The sequence below is a fragment of the Tachypleus tridentatus genome, chromosome 11 (genome assembly GCF_004210375.1).
Source record: "Tachypleus tridentatus isolate NWPU-2018 chromosome 11, ASM421037v1, whole genome shotgun sequence".
NCBI lineage: Eukaryota > Metazoa > Arthropoda > Merostomata > Xiphosura > Limulidae > Tachypleus > Tachypleus tridentatus.
The window spans coordinates 75077063-75098449 of record NC_134835.1 but is presented as its reverse complement, the minus strand read 5'-3'; the positions used below and the strand labels follow the sequence as shown (position 1 = coordinate 75098449).

The 21387-nt window shown below is 29.6% G+C and overlaps 1 pseudogene across 1 annotated transcript in view; it reads right to left on the bottom strand.

The window, feature by feature from the left end:
* Positions 1-19811, bottom strand: part of LOC143232486 (long-chain-fatty-acid--CoA ligase 4-like) — a 28289-nt pseudogene extending 8478 nt beyond the window's left edge. Inside the window, exons 1-13 of the transcript XR_013017560.1 lie at positions 19667-19811; positions 19070-19268; positions 16769-16969; positions 15755-15932; positions 13302-13408; positions 11011-11152; positions 9197-9273; positions 8355-8424; positions 7319-7377; positions 4891-4955; positions 4423-4494; positions 3594-3733; positions 2966-3138 (exon numbers count right to left, since the gene is read on the bottom strand). The product of XR_013017560.1 is annotated as a long-chain-fatty-acid--CoA ligase 4-like (transcript). The remainder of the gene's footprint in view (positions 1-2965; positions 3139-3593; positions 3734-4422; positions 4495-4890; positions 4956-7318; positions 7378-8354; positions 8425-9196; positions 9274-11010; positions 11153-13301; positions 13409-15754; positions 15933-16768; positions 16970-19069; positions 19269-19666) is intronic.
* Positions 19812-21387: the final 1576 nt, after the last annotated feature.

Sequence of the window (21387 nt, the reverse complement as noted above, 5' to 3'; positions counted from 1 at the left end):
ACCTGGAAAAGACTTATGATAGAACTTCAATCTCCCATGTATTTTGGAGAAAACAAATAAATGTGAGTAAAATATTTTGTGTAGTGAGTCTTGAACAGACCTAGGAAGAAAACTGGACAAGGTGCAATTCCAAGGAAATGGATAGAGAGAGACCAAAACAGAAGACAGAAACCCACAGAATTGTCACAAAGTGTAGCCAAAGACAAACTAAACATACTGAGAGAAAGTACTCATTAGTAACAAATTGATAAAATGTAGTAATGTATAAAGTCTTCAAAGTACAGAAAATTAACAAACCTGCAAAACTATGAAATTCTACCTAGAACAAAAAATGAAAAGCAGCACAAAGCCTTACCAAAACCTATAAAGACACAGGGAAAAGGTGGCAATGGAGCAACAGGTACTGACTGTTTGCACAATTGAACTATACTCTAGTCACACACATATACCACTTGATAAAGCATATAGAGCTAAAGAAAACCCAAATGGCAACATCAAGAACAGGAAGACAGAACCACGAAGTTGGAGTAATCTAACTATCAACCCAAAATATCTGGAGTATTGAGAAAAGCCCACCAGGAAAGTGTCTGTAAATAGATGACACTCAGTACAAGATGAAGGAATGGAAAACCCCACCATAGAAAGCCCAAATACAGCATAAAAGTTTCATATAGCTTATGGTGTGAGCATATGTAGGTGTTATAACCCTCTTCACAAAAATCACAACATGAAAGGAGAATCATCAGCCAAATATAAGACGTGAAATAAAGCCTGTACTTCCCCAGCAGATATCACTCACCCTGGGACCTGGGTACTAGTATTCCACTTTTGGTGGGAATTTCAACATTTGTCATGTTAAATCTCAAATTCATGTGAACAAAGTAATATTTGGAAACAGAAACATTTCTAAAACAATAGAAGTCAAACAGAAAAAGTTGAAATTGATATGAAATTATGATCAACCACAATCAAAATCTTGTAGTCAGATAGGGAATGAGTTAAAAATCAACATCTCTACATTAAAACACCAATTAAGAAAGTGAGAATTGTGATGCAATGGTAGAGGAAACTACCTGTACTAGTACAGGTGGTATGGTATGATTGGTGAAGAGTAATCATATGATTAGCATTTAATGGTGCAAAAATGAAGGGGTATAAAAGACTGGTGTGCTGTTAAAAAATTTCAGGAATACTTAGAGAGTAAATCAAAATCAAAGTGATTTTAAGTGGCTTTGGGTGAGAAAAAGTAGTATCATCTCAAAAATGAAAATATTGCTCAGTTAATGCCAGTTTAGGTGACACTTAGTCTTAAGCTTCTTCCAATGATAATTATTTTGATATCTAAAAATGAAAAGGTGAAATATTAATAGTTTGTTATTCTATTATTAATTTAATATTTCTGGGTTGATTGTTTGAGCAATTTTGAAATTCAGAAGCATCAGATTTGTTTTTAAAAACAAGAAATGTGTCTTCTGCCAAGAAATGTATCATCAAGGTGTCTTCTGCCAAGAAATGTATCATCAAGGTGTCTTCTGCCAAGAAATGTGTCATCAACATGTCTTCTGCAGTATTAAGGTTTCATCTGTTCAAGACAATTTTATAGCCACTATTTTTCCTGATAACTTAAAAACAAGTTAGCTAAACCTGGTGCAACTTTGATTCAAACAAATCTGGAGGGGTTCACAAATGATACAAATAATTATCCTACCTGAAAATGGGTCTGAATTGAGATACCACCAAGAAGCAGAGTTCCACTAAAAGTGTCATAAATGGGCATACCTCAAGGGGGGATAACATTTTTGTTTTCTGCACCTACCACTAATAAAACTACTGTGTATTTGGAAACAATCATGCTTTAGGTACTCAGTGTACAACACAGAAATGTATGAAGGCTTGCAATTTGTGGATCATCCACCCAAGCAATGTGGCTGCCTTTATGTTCAACTGAGCTTGATGAACAAACTGGGAAGAATAAAAGCTAAAAATAAGCCAACTATCCATGTACAACCGAAATCTGAAATTGAGTGAATGGAGAAGACCAACAAATGTTTTGGTTACTCAAAATAAAGTATAAAAAAAAAGCCCAAAAGTGCAATGAACAGATTAACTCTCTACATTCTACTGATAAAACCAAAAGAGGCATTAATATAGCTCAAATGCATTTATCAATAAGTGTTTAATATTGGAACTGCAGGATCTCTTTGCACACATCTTGACTGCATGCATAAGGCTTCAAATAATAGAAAAATTCATGATATTTTAAGAAGTACTATCACCAGATATAACATTCACTTCAGAATTTATAGTGAAGTTAAAATCATGAATTTTCATTAATAAAATCTGGCTATGATGAAAAAGCAGGGTTTATACGTTCTTCTAACACTGATGAAATAAGTCACATGGTATACAGGATAAGATGGTGCATACTCAGCATTGCATAAATTAATGACATCTAAGTCTCAAAATTACATTTCTGTTTACAAATATAACAACTCAAAAGAAGTTTTTAATATTTCAGAAATATCTACTTGATTTTTTTACACTATGAACAAACATTTTAATATTAATTAGAAAGGATTTTGTTTTTTAAAAAGTACATTCAAGCTTTCATTAGGACACTAAAAAAATAGAAATAATAATAAAAAGTAACGTAGTAATATCAGATAAAAATTTACTTCATTTTAATAATGGCTAAATCAAAATAATGTTATGTTGCCATCCAAAATAAATTATGGAAATTATCCAATAATGCTTGAATACATAATGTTTTCTGTCACTTAGAACCACAGGAAAATATAATCTAACAATGGCTTTTAATACCAAACAGCATGTAATGAACTGCTATCTAACATTACTGAAACAAATGCTAGAATCAAACTTACATGTAAGGTTTACTAAGAAACTCAGTTTTAAGCAGTTTAATTTACATAACACAGAGAAACGCTATTTTCGTGTTGAAACTCACTTTCCATTAAAGTTGCTGCAGCTGTGGTTTCTGTGAGTCCATAGCCCTGAAGTAAGTACACATCTAAACAAGTGCTGATAAAAGTATGTGTGTCTGGAGAAAGTGGAGCACCACCTGAGACAATAACACGGAGTCGCCCACCAACTAAGTCCTTGATACTTCTGAACAGAAACCTTCAAGGTTAATAAACCAAAGAAAAGTTTGGTATTTCTTTAGTGATTTCTTAAGATTAGTAAGAAATGCCAAAAATCTGATGATAATGAAACTTTGTGGATAACAATTTTAATTTATTTTAACACTTGAAAATACCTTCTTTTAGTATTAACATTCAAATATAATACTAAGCATTTGTAAAAATATAGTACATTTAAAATGTTAATGTGCACATAAGACTTTTACCTACAAATCTGACATATTTTAAATGATTAAAATAAATTACACAAAACCATACCTTTTTACTTAAAAGTAGTTGGCGTATAATGTATTACAATTTCTGCTTACATGAATAAACTTTGGTGTTTTAATATGTTTTTCATGAAATGTACAAGCTAAGAAAATAAAAAAAAAGGTATTAATAATTAATGTATTAGTTCTTGAACTATTCTACAGTTGGTTATCATTAACTTGCCAATTTAGGATGGGTGTCTCAAACCCCCACTTCTTCCATCTCTGTTTGTACTTCAATGCAAAATCAAAAAATTTTCTGATGAAGTTTCCCTCACATTGGATAACCTCTGTTATTCCTTTCTGAATCCTCTCTAGTATTAACTAAAAGAAATTATTTTTATGTAACAATGTTACAAATGAAAAGCAAATTACAAATTATAGAAGACAAGATTAAATTTCAAATATCATCTAATGAATGGGTTAAATATAAAACCTAAGAATAACGAAAATAAAAATAAGAGTGCACTATTCATCATTTTCTTTCAAAATAAATGATATACCATTAGTAATAATATTGCACTGTTATCTTTCCAAATTAATTAATATATCAATAAATGAATATCATACTGTTACTAAACAGACTCGATTTTAAATTGCTTTATTAGTTGTAAAATGTACAGCAGTTAATTGCTTTAAAATAAACATTTTAGGTACTTCTTGGAAACGTCTTACATTAAAATGTTCTGTACTGATAAAAAAAGTAAAATAAATCAAAATTTGTATGGATATCAACACTATGAATTTTAATTATTAAAGGAAACTTTAATGTTTTTAATTTTATGCATATAATACAAGGATTTTTTTTCAATTACAGAAAACAATATACAATACTGAATGCAGTGATTTCTAGTTAAAGCAGAATTTGTAATGTTGATATAAACTACAGTGACTATAAATCTATATTTCTTCTGTGTAAAAGAAAATGCCTAGTTTATAATTCTAAGCTTAAAACACAAACTGTGCCTTCAAATGACTAAATAAATTCTATAAGAAATTTATCTTTCACTCACAGGAACAGCTGAGATAACCGTTGGTTTCAAAACTGAAGCATCACCCTTACAGCCTTTCTTTACAGCAGTGGACTACAAAAAAGTTGAATTTCATTAAAATTCAATTTTCCAAACATATTTGTTCCTTAGAATTCACTACACAAGATAAAATTATATGCAGTAAAATAATTATAAATCTTCTTTTTTAAAATATTTATTAGGTTTTCAAAATTTCTAAAAAAAATTGAGCATATCCTACTTAAAATAAAATTTTCAAATGATGTATTTTCTAAACAATAAGTAAATGTTCTGAATTAAAATGTTTATCCCACAGAATCTTTCTATAGTAATGTAAATTTGTTACTGCTCTGCATGGATATTCTTATAGTTTCTAAGCCTTATATGGTTGCTGAAAATATAATAAAAAAGATGAGTTCTTTTCCTGTTCAACTCTTTGATTATAGGAAAAATAAAATCAAATTTCTTTACCTTATCTGTCATTGTTAAAGGAGAGGAATAACCAAGAGGAACTCCAACTGCTAAGAAGCAACATTCTATTGAAGAAAAAAAGACATTTAAATATATTAAAATCCTCTTCCATTCTTATTCCTAGGAATAATTTCCTTTAACACCATATTCATACATTTTTCTAGACATTTTACTTTTTTTGCTTAGAAAAGTTTTGAAAAGTATCCATCTATGCTACAAATAGTTATTAAAAAGTTAAAATTGTTTTTATTAAAATAGCATGTGCATAATATGGATAAATGATGTCTTAAGTTTTTTGAAAGTGTTAATAATAATAAGATACTTGAAAATCATGGATATGATGGTTGTCTATCCTTACATATATTGAAAACTTTATACTGAGCTAGATTTCTAAGTGTAGATAAACTGCTGCTAGGTATGTTTACAAGTTCTCCAAAATACATTTTGAAGATTATGATAATGTACTTTAATATACGATAACTATGACCAATTATGAAGATTACTCTTCACACTTACAAAGAAATAAATTACTTTACACATTTTAATTTTAATAAATATATTAACTGTTAAAGCAAACGAGAAACATGTATATCAAACTGACACAATAGGAAATTTCCTAAAAATTGTAATGAATAACTAAAAAATTTGCAGTGAACCCAATGGTTTGGAACACAGCATATATTCAATATGATTGTCTAATCCAGTGGTTTCCAAACATCTTTCACTCACCACACTCTAATATGGTTACCTTGATTTGCATGACACCCTTACTTTCATATGCAATATTTGTTTTGCAGCTTTTTAAGTTCTGTATTATTCTCCGTATGGTAAGACTCTCAAAACACCCCTAACAATTTGTCATGACACACAGTTTGGAAATTACTGATCTTTTGGGTTGTTTACAATAATATTTTGCCATTCCATGTGTCACTTCAGTAAGAAACGTTGCACTGCACATGTTTTTAGCCAAAGAAGACTAACTGCAACACACTGCTGGCAAAAATGTTTGGGTTTTTCATCCAGTTGGTGCATCCAGCATAACAGAGCACTCAGATATGATAAGTAGCTACAGCAATTGTTTACACTAAATATCACCTTCTGTGTCATTTCACTGGGTGTATGAAAAGAACACTACCTAAGTAAGCACTAATTGTGTGATTGCTATAAGAGGCATCAAAAGTGAGATAACGAATCAAATCAATTTATTCGACATGGTACAATAAAATCATGCATGTTTGCAATACTAATACGAAAAAAAGATAACACAAAAAACAAACAATAAATGTATACTCAAACATGTTCCTCTCTTTCTGCATTTTTTACATTTCTGCTTCTATCTTTGAAATATTTCTGTCAATCAATAAATGGAGGAAATAACGTTTTTTTCATCAAATTCCCCTCACAAAAAAACAATTTTTCTTCTTAGTAGGTTTTCTCTCAGATTGACTGTTCAGCACATATGAAGACTGGCAAATAAATGTGGATATTACTATGAAATTTTAGGAATTACAAAAGTGAATAATTTTCCTGTAATGTACTCTTGAAAAGAAGCATTTTATATGATGTTTTTTATGATTCAAGAGATACAGAGCATAATAGATAGATATTTTGTTCCTATATATACAAAAAAACATGAGACTTGAAGGTTAAAAAAACTCTCCACTGATTATAATTGTGTCGAAATATGATAGCATTGCCTCATTTTCATGTAGGTACTTACTGATTGAGACCAGCACAACAAAGCCAGTACTCTTGACTCCATATTACATACTGATAGCATGTTGAAGTATCAGATATTAATAAGATATACTGTACTGTTATCACAAATATTACCCTTTAGTTAAAAAGGATAACAAGTTCTTTCACTTAGAAGTCATCCTTCCTCTCAACTAAACATAAAACTCTGGTGCAATAATGAGAACAGAATATCTTTATTTTCATAGAAAATTTAATTGTATGTCTCCAATTAAATATCACTGATGATAAGTATTAACTTATTTCACTCACAAGACTGTATTAAAATTCATGGAGCTTTTCAATTACACAAAAGAGACATAATACACATACTGATGTACAAATTAACTGATTTAGTGCTTATCAAGATTTCCTAACTATGTAAACAACATTATTTGTGCATTTTGCAACAACTGTGTTTCAAACTTATAGGCTTGTCTATGATATAATTAATATACAGCCTACTTTAATTTTGTATTAAAATACTTCTTTGAAGGTTGAAAGCTTATAAGAAACAAATGTTTTTGTTATTCTTCCCAAGACCCTTCTTTTTATACACTTTATTTATGTTTTAATGACAAGACTTGTGATATATGTTTTTTTCTAGAGTATTTTCAAGATATCATAATGACTAACTGTACAACATGTCGACTTCCAATAAATTACAGGTAACACAGAAGTACATGAAACTAACCTGCAGCTAACTCCAGTACATGAGCTAGGGGTAGATATGCCATATAAACATCTCCTGGTCTGAAAAAGTCACAGCACATGAGCTGAAATTATCTCAAAATACGAATAGAGAAACTATAAAAATATGTACTTAACATTATTTAAAAAAAAAATTAGGATCCAAACATTTGGTCTGCAACTTTCCATAAAGCAAAAAAAAATTGATAACATTGTTCTAGAAAGTTTGTTTTAATTTGGTTTGAGTTTTATATAAAGCTACACAAGGACTATCTACACTACATGTCCCTAATTTAGCACTGACAGAGTAAAGGGAAGGTAGCTAGGCAACACCACCCACTGCCAACTCTTCAGCTACTTCTTTACCAATGAATAGTGGGATTAAAAGAAAAATAACATTTGGTATGACACGAATTTTAGCCCACAACTTTCAGGTTGCAAGTCAAGCATTCTGAACATCAGGACATGTCAGACCATTTTAGAAAGAGCATGCCATAAAACAAACACCAAATTATTTCTGACACTATGACTTACGTAGTGAAATATTTTCACTAAAAATATTGTTACATAAGAACAAAATTTCTGGGAGCATGTGAGTTCTTTGATTCAAGAATTTTCTAAATGAAAAGATATCACGAATCAGAGTATGAACTACATGAAGAATAATAAACACAATGATAAAGTAGTGTGTATTTATGTTTTCTTATAGCAAATCCACATTGGGCTATCTGCTGAATCCACTGAGAGGAATCAAACTCCTGATTTTAGTGTTGTAAATCCATAGACTTACTGCTGGACCAGCAGGGGACTTATGGAGTAGTTATAAATTGTTTAAAGATAATTCTTCTTAGAAAGAAACAAAATCGTTAATATCTTAGACATTGCATAAAAATAAGCCTACATTGCTACAATTTTCATTCTTAGCAGGCATAATTTCTGATAAGCTTGATTCACTTCTGACTTTGGCCCTCTGGAACATTTTATATAACTTAGACAAATGAGAATTGTTTAACTAAATGTTATATATATATAATATTTACCTTAAATCTTCAGCAACCTCCATGAACCCATTGCAGGTACTGATAATGTTCTTATGAGTAATCATCACACCTATATAAATATTCATTTTATGAAACTTAAAAGTGCAAAAACAAAAGAATGATTTAGTTTTTGTAATAAAAATTTATTATCAGGAATAATTTGTTTCAAAGACAAAATAAAATGATATATTTCAGCTTTAAAACGAAAAGAAAGAAATCTTAACAATAAAATTTTGTTTATGTATTTCTATTGCCTTAATCACTTACAACTACTGAATTTTACAGTGTAGTTGTTACATAGTTAGGATTTCTTTGATCATAGCCTCTACAAACATGAACATAGATAGGGGCAGAAAATTTTAACAGTACCAAAGCTTTCAGCAGTTTCCCTCCAACTTTGTAAGTGCAAGTTTGATAATTGCTGGTAAAAAGTCTGTGGAATATGTCATTGTGTGTGTGTGTGTGTGTGTGTTTTCTTATAGTAAAGCCACGTTGGGCTATCTGCTGAGTCCACCAAGAGGAATCAAACCCCTGATTTGAGCATTGTAAGTCCTTAGACTTACCACTGTACCAACAGTGGACTAAATCATTGTACAGATTCACTAATATATTAAAAATAAAATAGCCAGAATATACAACAAAACATAATACTGTTGCAAACCAAGTATGCAAAGGTTCCAATCTGGATGAAACTTTTATAAATGTATCTTGAAAGTTAGTATTATGATTTATGAAGAAATGTCAGTAAGATTTGTTTATCTTTTTTTATTTTTCTGGACATATAATATAAACCTTTAACAGAAAAATCTAGTGTGATAGAAATAGGAAATGGAATTTCATACCTTTGGGTTTGCCTGTAGATCCACTAGTGTACATAATTATGGCTAAATCATTGGGGCTGGACTTTTACCTTGAAGTGCTAAAACCCAAATCAATTCGTTAAAATGTTCTGTGATACTTTTATAGATGTAAAATGTGTGTGTATATATATGTAGCATAAACACACAGTTGCATACACACACATATACATATATAAATGTAGGTCAAAAAATTGCCACTACCAAATATCACAAGCAAATAAAATAAGGGTGCAAGACAAACTGGCAATTGCAGTAACTTGAACACATAAAACAGAGAGGTTATGTTTTCTATTACATATAACCTCTGTTACCAAGCCTAATAAGTAAATCTAAATTAGAAATTTGAAAAACAGGAGAAGATGTGAGTGTGCTCAAGCCTACAACATTCCATATTTATTCTTTTATTAACTATTTGCTCCCAGTTATCAGAAGATAGATGTTTGTAATACTAACAAAACATAAAACTCCTTTCAAAAACATATTCAGCATTTTCTAGTATATTTCAGTTTCTAAAATACTTTTCTAAATCAATTCTGTCAATCAATTTCAATACCTTATTTATGACTTAATTAAGAAACTATTAGCATTCAAATTTCTCATATTCCCCTGAGTACCTTTTGTTGAATCATAAGAAATTTTCCTAGTGTCCAACAATGTTTCAATGTGTTGAAAGTTCCTCAGAATTCCTTCTCAAGTCTCCTGAATATTTTATGAAAACAACTTTCTTTTGATTAAAATAAAATGCTAAGAACTCTCTTCCTTACCTTATCTTTTTCTCTTCATTTATTAAAACACTACTTGAGCATTCTTAAACATTTGAGGTTTCTCTTTCTCATGTCAAAAATGTTTCTATTTGTAAATATTATAAATATTCAATATTATCATTAACTTCACTTCTATACTTCATAGAAGCTTAAGGCTCTTAAAGTCATTTTTTTATGTCTTCATCTAAGAAATTTTGTTAGCCCCTCTTATCCTTAATAATGAATGTCTTGACCTTTTTTAATAAGTCTCAGTACTCCATTATTGAAAACTTTTATCATTTATTCATTATTTAAAGTTTCTTATGCATTCCATCTTGAATAGAACTTTTGGTTACAATGTAGGGTTTAAAAGGAATTCATAGGCATCTACAGAAGGAGTCAAGAGGGGCACTTACATCTGCCTGGAAAATGATAACAATTTTTTCTTTATTCATTCAACACACATATATAAATTTGTATTCAATTCACAATTTTACACTACTTTGCTCCTTCTCCCAGGAGAAATTCTGTGAATGCCCATGAAGGAGTGCATCTTTTTTTAAGAACATTCAAATACACAATTCAACTTTTCCAGACCATTTTTATATTTTTATATTAAGGTCAATATTCCAGTATCACAAATTAGGTTGGAATTTCTAATTTTCTAGTGTTACAAATTATGTTGGAATTTCTAATTTTATCTTTTTTTAAAATCAAATACTGTACTTATTTAATTCATATTGGACACATCAACATCAAATGAATAAAGTTTTTGAGAGTGATGATCCAAATGTTCCTCTATAGCAACACTACTAATAATATCTCTTCATCATGTATTAAAATAGTATTTCCTTTGCAGATTCTTAATGTCTTCACACCAAAAAAAATCTATCACATATCAAAAAAGATATTCTGCTTCATTGATCAAAGAACAACATAAAAATGGTACACTATAAACAACGTCAAGATTATTATGGTTGTACAATTAATTTCTGAGCAATGATGACTTAAAATTAATATACACTAAGAGTAATATTTATAATAATAACAAACCTTTGTCATCATTTTGTCCCATGAGCTTTAACTGTGAGAATGAAAGAACTCTCAAGGACTCTGGGACTCCTTCTAAATTAGGCTTATGTTGTCCTTCTATGAACACCATGTTTTTGATGCTTGGTAACTGAGAAAGTGTTTTCTAAAATCAAGTATACACACATACATTTTCTGACTATAAACCAGTACTAGTTATTACAGTGTTTATATAAATGTAAAATTAAAATTAAATAGTTAGTAAACAAACCAAAAATAAAACAATAAAACACTGAACTATAACTTAAATTAATAAAAACAAAGAAGACTTGCTAATAAGTAGGTACAATATGTACATATATATCAGCTAATTAAAACTGGTGCATTCACATAAATATTAAAATAGAGATTTAAACAACAAAACAGAGAGAATGTGACATTTCTAGAGAAATCTGGACTCATTCATAAGAGAGATTGATCAATTATTTATATATGGTTACATATAAAATTTCATGTGTGACTAGATGTACTTTTGCAGGTTCCTTAAAAGTGTACTACTTTAAGAATAAATAAAAACAAAATTAAAAGTAACAAATATTTCTGTTTCTTCTTTTGAAGTTCATACATCATGCTGTGTTGTAGCCTAGAGTGTGCATAATATTTCTCATGACTTATAGCATGCACACATTTTACTGAAATTACAACAGCACAAATCGCAATGTTAAGCGCCCCTTATGTGACATCATTTTAGATGTCACACTACTGTGTTGTGGTGTAAGTGGTTAAAACAGGTATCCCTTCAGACAGCCTTCAGTCCCTTTTCAAAGAAATTAAGTACTTGTTTTCAACTTTTCAACACTGGCTGCATTCTGGAACATTAAAATATAAAAAATATGGTAATTGTTTTTTGAGAGCAGTAATGTTCAGTGTTATTTTATGCAAAACAGTGTTTCTCAACCTTTTGTAATAAAAAATGTGCACATTATAAACTTGGCTTCTTTTAATGACATTTCTTTTATGTCTGATTGTTTCTGAGAACAAGTTCAAATAATTAAAATGAGTTTGGCATCACAACATTGCATAGACCTAATGACAAAGTTGAAGAGCAACAAATAAAAACTCATGTTAAATAAAACAACAAGAACAGAAAACAGAAAGTATACATTTTGCTTAAAAGAAAATCAAACTGAAGAAAGTTCAAATCATACTTATATTGGAACATATAAATTCAAAATTTCATATTCTCCAATTGGTGGGGGGATATAATGTAATGATGATTATATAATAGGATGACACATGTGCACATTAAGACATGTAGGAATAAGAGCATCATTCAAGGCTTGAAGCATTCACAAAACTTTTTTGTAATAGTGTGCAAGGTAACAGTTGTTGTTCTGCAGAGGTGAATAAACAGTTTAACTCCAGGTGCAACTGTCATTTCTTGAATGGTTATGTCAATATTTTATCCTCAGCATCATGAATATTCTGGTAAATAAATAAATTGCACAACAAGGCAATCAAAGCTCTATGCGAATAATATTATTTTAGTTAACATAACTATCATTAAACAAAGTCCAACTGAAAGGTAAAAGAATGTTGAACAATAAATACAAAGAAGCAAGTGCAAATCCTACATTGAATTAGGTTGTTGTGATATCATAAGGGAAAAACAAACAGAAAAAGAGAGAATTTTCAAGGATAAGTATAAAGTAAAGATGAAAGAGGCATTGCTTAAGAGGGTTCCTTTTCAGGTATCAAAGTGGTGATTTTGTCTGTAAGTGTAACATGGTAACCAGATCATCTACAACAGTCTTGATAAGACCAATAAATGCACATTACCCAAGACAATTCATAAACTTTGAACTTGTGGCATTCACATTTCAAGCAGTAAATATGATCGGACAAAATAAGTTTGCCTTATATATGGTAATAATGTCTGTATGCAAGTGTTACAAAAAAACCCTGTATTAAGAAAACACTATGTAACTTGGAAGTAAAGTATTTACACACCATTGCTCAACAGATGTTTGTATAACATAACTGTAAATCCATTGTCATACAACAGTGTTCAGCTGCATCATACACTCGTTTAAGCTTAGACAAGGTAATTGCACAAAATGTAAATAGGAAACTTGCAAGTTTTTATCTACAGAAATTGTGGACACGTAATATAATAAAAATATAAAAACAGTATGTTAATACATGTATTTTGTGCCAACAGATGCCAACATCTGAGGGAAGAAATAATGCTAACATAATTCCTCTCAATTCATGCACACACACATACATATATATATATATATACAAAAGGGTACCTTAATTTTTGGAATTAGGTCTAGTGAGGTGATTAAAAGACTGGCCTCAGTTTCATTGACAGCATGCACAATCCCTTCTTCCCCCAAGGAAGCATAAAGTGTAACAACTGAAATATTTATAAAATTACACTTTTACAACACACACACATATTCATATAATGTAAAGCTATTTAAAGCCAAACCAAAAGATAACAGTAAAATATTATAAAATTAAAATTATAATCACAGAACAGGACAAAAGCTAGTGAAATATAGCTATACAGATCATGCAAACATTAATCCATAAAACTTTAAAATGATGAGCTTTTGAACTGAAACTTTCAGAAGGTTATTTTATGTTATAGCTTTAATCATGCACAACAAAAGTGGTTCATAAATAGGAATTTCACAAAAATTCTAACAGAACATACAGATAAAAACCATCTTAAAAACCAGAGTTGTTCTTGAAGCAACACTCAATGACTAAGGATGCTAAAATATATATAATAGCAAAAAAAATTGATTTTGTAATTGTTAGACAAAATTCATCTTATTACTATTACTTTTATTTCAAAAGCCTACTAAAAAAATGGCTATGAATATTCTATTCACGTTTGGGCAAGCCAACTAAATAAAAAAAACTCCTGTACAGGCCATAGCACTATTTGTATCTTGAGAAATTTTATCAGTTTTTCATTGCTACTGGAAAATTTCTTTTCAAAGCCATTCAAGTACCAAAGCCTACAGCAGAAACAGCTAGTTATATGGTATAAAAATATATGCACAGCTAGTAAATGCACTTCTGAGAAGGTTGTTAGGTTATTTCTTAAGTTGTTTCTTGAAAGTCAAAATTTCCACCCTCTAAAATTTTCTAGTTTCTTCTTCACTATCAATAAAATTTTTGAAAGCAATTAAAAAATAACAGAAATGTAGAAGCCATTTAAGCACCATTATACTACTTGCAAATGCTCCATTTTTGTAACAGATGGAAGTGCTTTATTTTATTAGAATAAACATTGTATACGTTTATAACAGTGTCTCCAGCCTTATTTACAGGCCACTACAAAAAATATGGCTATGGTTATTGTACTGAAACCTGGACAGTAGTAGTAAATGCTGTAATGAGCATCTCATAGGATAGTTTTAAAATTCATTCAAGCACCCTCATTTTTTCACTCTGAAGGATTTATCTAAGTCCTTCACTTCCTACCATCAGAAAAATCTGGTGTGTTTTACTAATGAGCATGAATTGGAAAATAATTTGTGAAACTTATAGTATATTGATTCGAAAATGGCATGTTGAGGATTCGCCATTCCTCAATTTGACTGTTCTTTATTGTTTCTCAAATTCACAATTGTATTTTGTTTCTATATGGTTTTCTGCAATATTTCAGCAAGTTTTATAACATTAAACAATTATCATAGCAGATTTCTCTACTCTTGTGAGTAGTTATTTAATCTATTGGTCTTCTTAGTTTGCTAAGAAATATATACTTTATGAAACACTGCAAGTGCTCATGACATATTTAAAAAGTCATTTGTTTGTTTTTTAAAGTTGATTTACACAGCTATAAATACATAATATACACAGTGTTGTCGTCAATGTTTCTTCTGTATTCAACACTAGTTAAATGGATGTATACACACAAAACCACCTGGCTCAATAAATATAATGGTTGCATGAAAAAGAAAACCAATCTAGCAGTAAAGTATTAAAAAACATATAACTTTCAATTAAATGCATACAAATATATGCATATATTTAAAATTTATTCAAAAAAAATGGACATAAAAATCTTAAACATGATAATCAAAAACTGTTAATTTCAAAAGGGAAATATGGATTGTCAAAAAATACAGAAACAAGTCAAATTAAAATGCAAGGATTTTTCAAGATACAAATCCCTATTTTGACTCCACTAAAATTGATAATTACTATAGACATTGAGTCAAAATAAAGATTTGTAGCTTAAGAAAATTATCTACACATTATTTCCAGCTTAGTTTATTTACTTTTTAGAGTGATTAGTTGTAAGATTGAAACTGTAATCCTTCCATTTTGATTCTGCTTGTCCCTGTACTTTTCTAACAATCCCTATTCTCCTTTTTTCAAGTAACAATTTTTAATTATTTTATACAAAACCTCATGAATAAGAAAAATAACTTTCTACAACTATACATAATGAGTACTAAATATTAGTACAGATAAAAAAATAAAAATGAATAACACAGATTACAAACTAAAACTATAATGAAACATACTTGAATAAGTTGTACATGGTTTTAAATTAATAATCAAAAACATTTGACCATATAAATATGAAAAACGTTTACATGTAAATTATATAATTACCTCTGTAATACTATCTTACTGTAAAACCTGCAATTTCTGTTTTCAATTTTTTGCAACAGTTGATACCTTACATAATTCATTATTTTTTTACATATAATAGTAATATACAAATTACACATGCCTGGGACAGAAATTCGAAAGCAAGCTAGTGCAGTAATAAACCATTCAAGACATGTCTCAGCTAATATCACAGCATTCTGTTTGAATTTTAGCCCTAAATGAAGGATACCTTTACTGCAGTTCTCCACCATTTCATCAATTTCCTCATAAGAATACCACTTGTAGTCCCCCAAGCTTAGCTATTAGTCATTTTAAAGAAAAAACAAACATTTTATATTATGTTTCACAATATAAAAAACAGTTTTGTAATCCTAGGCCCAGTGAGTAAAATACATAATAAAGTAGACTGTTAATAATAGCATTTAGTAACTGATACTTAGAAATGTTTGATTGTAAGGAATCATGGAATATTTTATTTTATGTTTCAAGCCTACTCAAGTGAATATACAATTAAAAACTTCTTTTTCTCCAGTACTTGAAACTTGACTGTGTAAATTCAGTGACACCAAAAGAATATGTGAAATTCTAAGGGAGCATCTCAAAATAATTCTCATGATGTCCTAAGTAAACAATATTTCTTCCAACTCAATTTATGTTTCTCAAATCTGAAAATATGAATATTTTAAGAGACATCATATCATTAATATTTTCTGATCTACTAACAGGTTTTACCACAAATTAGAAATTGTAGAACATTACACTAGTCAACTGAGCTGACTACCATATTGAAAATATGTGTAACACATACAAATAGTTATAATGTTTAATTAAATATTTAATCAAATACATTTGCTAAAACTTTAATCAGTGAAGAACAGAAAGATACCAAACAAAGATTCTTTAATTTAATACAGTATATGTTGAAAATTTTACAATTTACTTATTAATTGGTGAATTTACTGTTTACTTCTACCATTTTTTTTACTCTGGATTTTGTATTTGAAACATTCACTGTCCTTTAAGTATTAAGTAAGATATTTACCTGACTAGTTCCTTCAAACCAAAATATCTTGCATTTATCTGACAAAATTACTAAAACCACAACAATGTGAAAAAAGCTTAAATTTTTAAGAACCTTTCTAAACACTTTTCCATCTTTTTGTTTTTCTTCTTCTTCTCCAAAAACTTCTCTAACACCAAATCCCTTAGCTGATGCATAATTCTCTACAGCAAACTTAAAAAGACTATCCACTGTATAATCTTTTGCTATAAAACGTTTTCCTGTAGAAATTTTAACAATAGGACTGGATGGATCATCTTCTTTTTGAAATTTGGCCTAGAATATGTGTATGAAAAAATAGGTTTGTAAAGATAAAGAATTTTCAAAATGATTAAATGTTCAACAATGAATTCACTTTCCAATAATTACTCACTAATCAGTAATTTATTTTATAAATTGCTGAAACATATTAATAGCTAAACATATAAGTATGAACAAAAATACCCATTTAAAGCATCTAAATTTTGCTGTTTTGAAATTACTTATCAGTGAACAGAGGAAACATGTTACTACTTTGTGATCAAGAAATACAACTGTTAAAAAATTAGAAGCTATTAACTTTAAACAGCCAAACCTCACCTACAGAAAAAGTGTACTTCCAATTTAGATTATTCCATTAGTTTGTTTGTTTGTTTTGAATTTCACATAAAGCTACACAAAGACTACCTGCACTAGCCATCCTTGAGTTAGCAGTGCAATACTAGAGGTAACGCAGCTAATCATCACCACCCACTGCCAACTCTTGGGCTACTCTTTTAACAACGTCACACTATAATGCTGCCATGGCCAAAAGGGAAAGCATGTTCAGTGTGATGGAGATTTGAACCCATAACCCTCAAATTACAAGTTGAGCACCCAAACAACCTGACCATGCCAGGCCAGATTATTTAGTATAAGACTGATATAATTCTCAAAGGGAAAACAATGCTTGATTTTGCACTTCATTTCACAGAAAGTAAAAGGTGTTTTATAGATCTATAACAACACCTATGGTAAATGTATTTTTTATGCAAAACTAATCTGCTCACATATGTGTACATATACTTAGCAGCAGTGTTTTTCTCTTTGGGATAAGATGGTTCTGGAACTCTCCTATATTTTCTACAACCTTTTCTAGTTGTTACTTCATCTCATCCAAGAGTCCATTTTATGATGTTTAAAACTTTTTAATATAACAAATAAACAACAAAATAGCAACAGAAATTGTTTTACTCTTTTAACAATGCTTACAGATGGTGGTAACACATTTGATTATATAAGCACTATATGTACAGTATATTACATAAATAAAACTATTTGATTATATTAGAAAAAAATGATATTTGCATAATATCTTATTTATTTTTCCTGCCTGGTCATAGAAAGTACTGATGTGCTTTTTTGGCAGATCCTGTAAAAAAAAAATGCACTGCTCGGCACATTCACATGTGATGGAACCTACACTTAAAATGTTACAATATTATAGTATCTCTTTTGTGTTGTTATTATTACTGTTATAATAATATGTGATAGTTACATTTCATATTTAGTGGTTGCTGTGTTCCACAAGTAAATGTAAATTAAACAGAGTTATAAAAAGTTGGGTTGCTAAGAAATGAGCTTCTCTAACCTAGAAGAAATATAGATATGTTATATCATGGTGGTACAGCATTGTTGTAGTGTGTATAGTATAGTTTTGGCAAGTTTGAGTTTTATGATTTTGTGAGTAGGGCAACAGTTTATTAGGAAAAAGTGCCCATTGTGAGGGTTATACTCAGAAAATATTTAACTTCTTAGAGTAGTTAAGCAAATTCCAAGAACGTGTGGAGACTGAAAATGAAATAGAGCCATTATATCCTAAATGCAGTATTCACTGTGGAGGATCTACTCAATAAAGTGCAGGGTTTCCTATTTCATTCTGTAAAATGAATGTTATTGTAGTGCAAACTATAACTTACTTTGATTTAGAAATTATGAACATTAGAGGGCTTCTAGGTCTGTATAACTAGACATGTCTTATAATGGAGAAGATTGTAAATAATACTGGACACTGAATATCTTAATGCATTTTTGTGTGAACTAAGAAGTTATTTTGGCAGCAAAATTGTTGTGTTAAAACTGTAAATCTCACATATTTAGAATAATTGTACTGTTGTATTGTGACTGCTGTAAATAAATTTAATATTAGGTATGTTTAAAATGTTGGAAGCTCAACAAGATCTGAAGTCATAGTTGTCCAACCCTGATCTGCCACCAATGACAACAAAAAAAGATTGGCCCTATAACAGTTCAGTTCTTTGCTTTGTTACAAATATTTAAAAATCATATGTAGATCATACACTTGATCAAAGTAAAAAAGCAAGATAAATGATAATGTATGAAAAAAAAGGAGCATACCCAAACAGTTGATGCTTTTCTCCATCTGGTCCAAGGATGCTGAAGAAGAATATAAACAGGTAAAGAACATACATCGTAGAGATATACTAGAACTTTTATCACACATGTAGCTGTGTTAGAAGCAATGCCTGCTATGAATCCCATGTTTCCTTTATTTTTCTAGCTTTTCAACTTTGTTGTTATGTAGCACAAGGTAGATCTGTGCAAATACAAAAATGTATTTACTCTTCAAATGTCATACATTACACTAAACTTATCCTAAGTTAATCTCTTTTATAAAAAGAAGTTCATAATCTTACACTTTAGAAAGTGTCCACAATAATTTTTTTGGTTTATTTATATAAATCACAGAAATAAGAAATGTTATGAATAATTGTTCTGATAAGTATATACATAAAAAAGCTAGTATAAACAGACCCCTAACTGATTTTTGTTAAACTAAATAAATACCTAAAACATTTTATAACATAACTAACAGAACATCTCAGCAGGTTACAACTTAATTTTTTCTTTCAGTCACAATCAAATATATAGGTGGCATGCACTACGCTATAAACCTTGTTCATGTTAAACATCAAATATTAATATTTTACATACAGAGAGTATAAATGTTCTCTTCCCAAGCATTTGAAGGTCACAATTTCACAAAACATATAAATTCTGACATATTTCTTTTATCTAGGTTTACTACAGGAAATAGGAAGCAGTATGTGGCTCATGCTTCCATGCAGCTAAAAAATACATGTACAGTATTTCCTGTCCTATGCAACATGAGTATTAATCCATGAATTTTCTGTATCCATCATACTAGATTTGATTTACATCAACATAGAAAGTGAGATCAAGTAACTCAATGATATGTTGTAATCCAAAGTGTAGGATTGGTTGGGTAAGCTATCTGAATACACTTCCATCAGTAATATACTTTGAGCATCCTAGTCACACATACATACAATTGTTTTTTTCTAATTATTTCATTTTATATTCTTTTATGCATTAAAAAATGAAAATACTGTGAAAGGGTTGAATTGACAAAAATATTATCTTTGTTTGCAGTTTACTTCGAAATAAAGTAATAAAATTTTATAATATGGCTACTCATGATTACAAACAGGATTACTTTGGACAGCAGTTAAACATTTTCTAAACAATACATAAATAACAGGAACTTCTTGCTACAGGAAATTTTCTACTTCTTTTATATGGAAAATGGGCCCATGTTTGAAGTTTACAGCATGTGTTAAAGTTCTTCTATTATTATAGTATAAGAGCACAGCCTTTCTCTTAGCTACTAATGGTTCTACTAGAATAAAATTATTAGACTTGCATGAAATTTCTTGCTAATCCCTCCATTTTGTATCTATGCAGACATGCTCATATTGTCTTTGTAAAATGTTTTGTACTGAAAGCAGGATAAATGCAAAAACATTTTCTTAGTACTAACTTTTGAAAACAGTATCATAAAACCTTTGTTTCAAAATTATATTGAATTTGAAGTATTCTTTCATGTGCTTCCTTTTAATATAAAGCCTTAAAAATATTCAATAAAACAAGTTTTAAAACAATAAAGTTTCATTTCATTAAAATAACTAAAAAAGCTTATAACATGAAAGATGGTTTCAAAATATTAGTTTACACATCCTACTCCTCAATGTCAGTTGTTATTGTGCTATTTTACACCTTAACAAAACAACAAACCAAAGCTACACAAAAACTAATATCATATATAAATGTTCTTTTGATAATGAAAACTTACATCTAATCATTGTGAGAAAATCATATCAACCTACAATTGCACTGCATTGTTTAATAACAAGATGTAAAAATGAATGCAGAGTAAAATGGTAAATTGGTTACTTTTACATATTGTACTGAACTCAAAGAGTGTAAAAAATAGTTATTTTAGCACAAAGCTTCACAAGGAGTTATTTTCTACTCTGTCTGAGGGGATCAAATCTCAGATTTTAGTGTTTAAAGTCCATAAATTTATGACTGACTCACTTGAGGAACATCTAAAGTCTTTCTATACACTATCAGTTTATTATTTACAAAGTATTGATAACTATCAACTATAAGCCCTTTACAAAATATTTTGGAAGTCAGCACTTAATTAGTTATATATTACCATCAAAAAAATAAAATAAATAATTATTTTACATTCTGAATATTTTGTTTTTTTTTGTTTAGCATTTCCAGTATTAAGGATGAGTGTACGCTGGATGGTGTTGGTATTCCAATCTTCAAAAAGCCTTTTGTTAGATGCCTCACAAAAGACGAATTATTAAATGGATACTTGTGAAGTTGGTGTTAAAATCAAC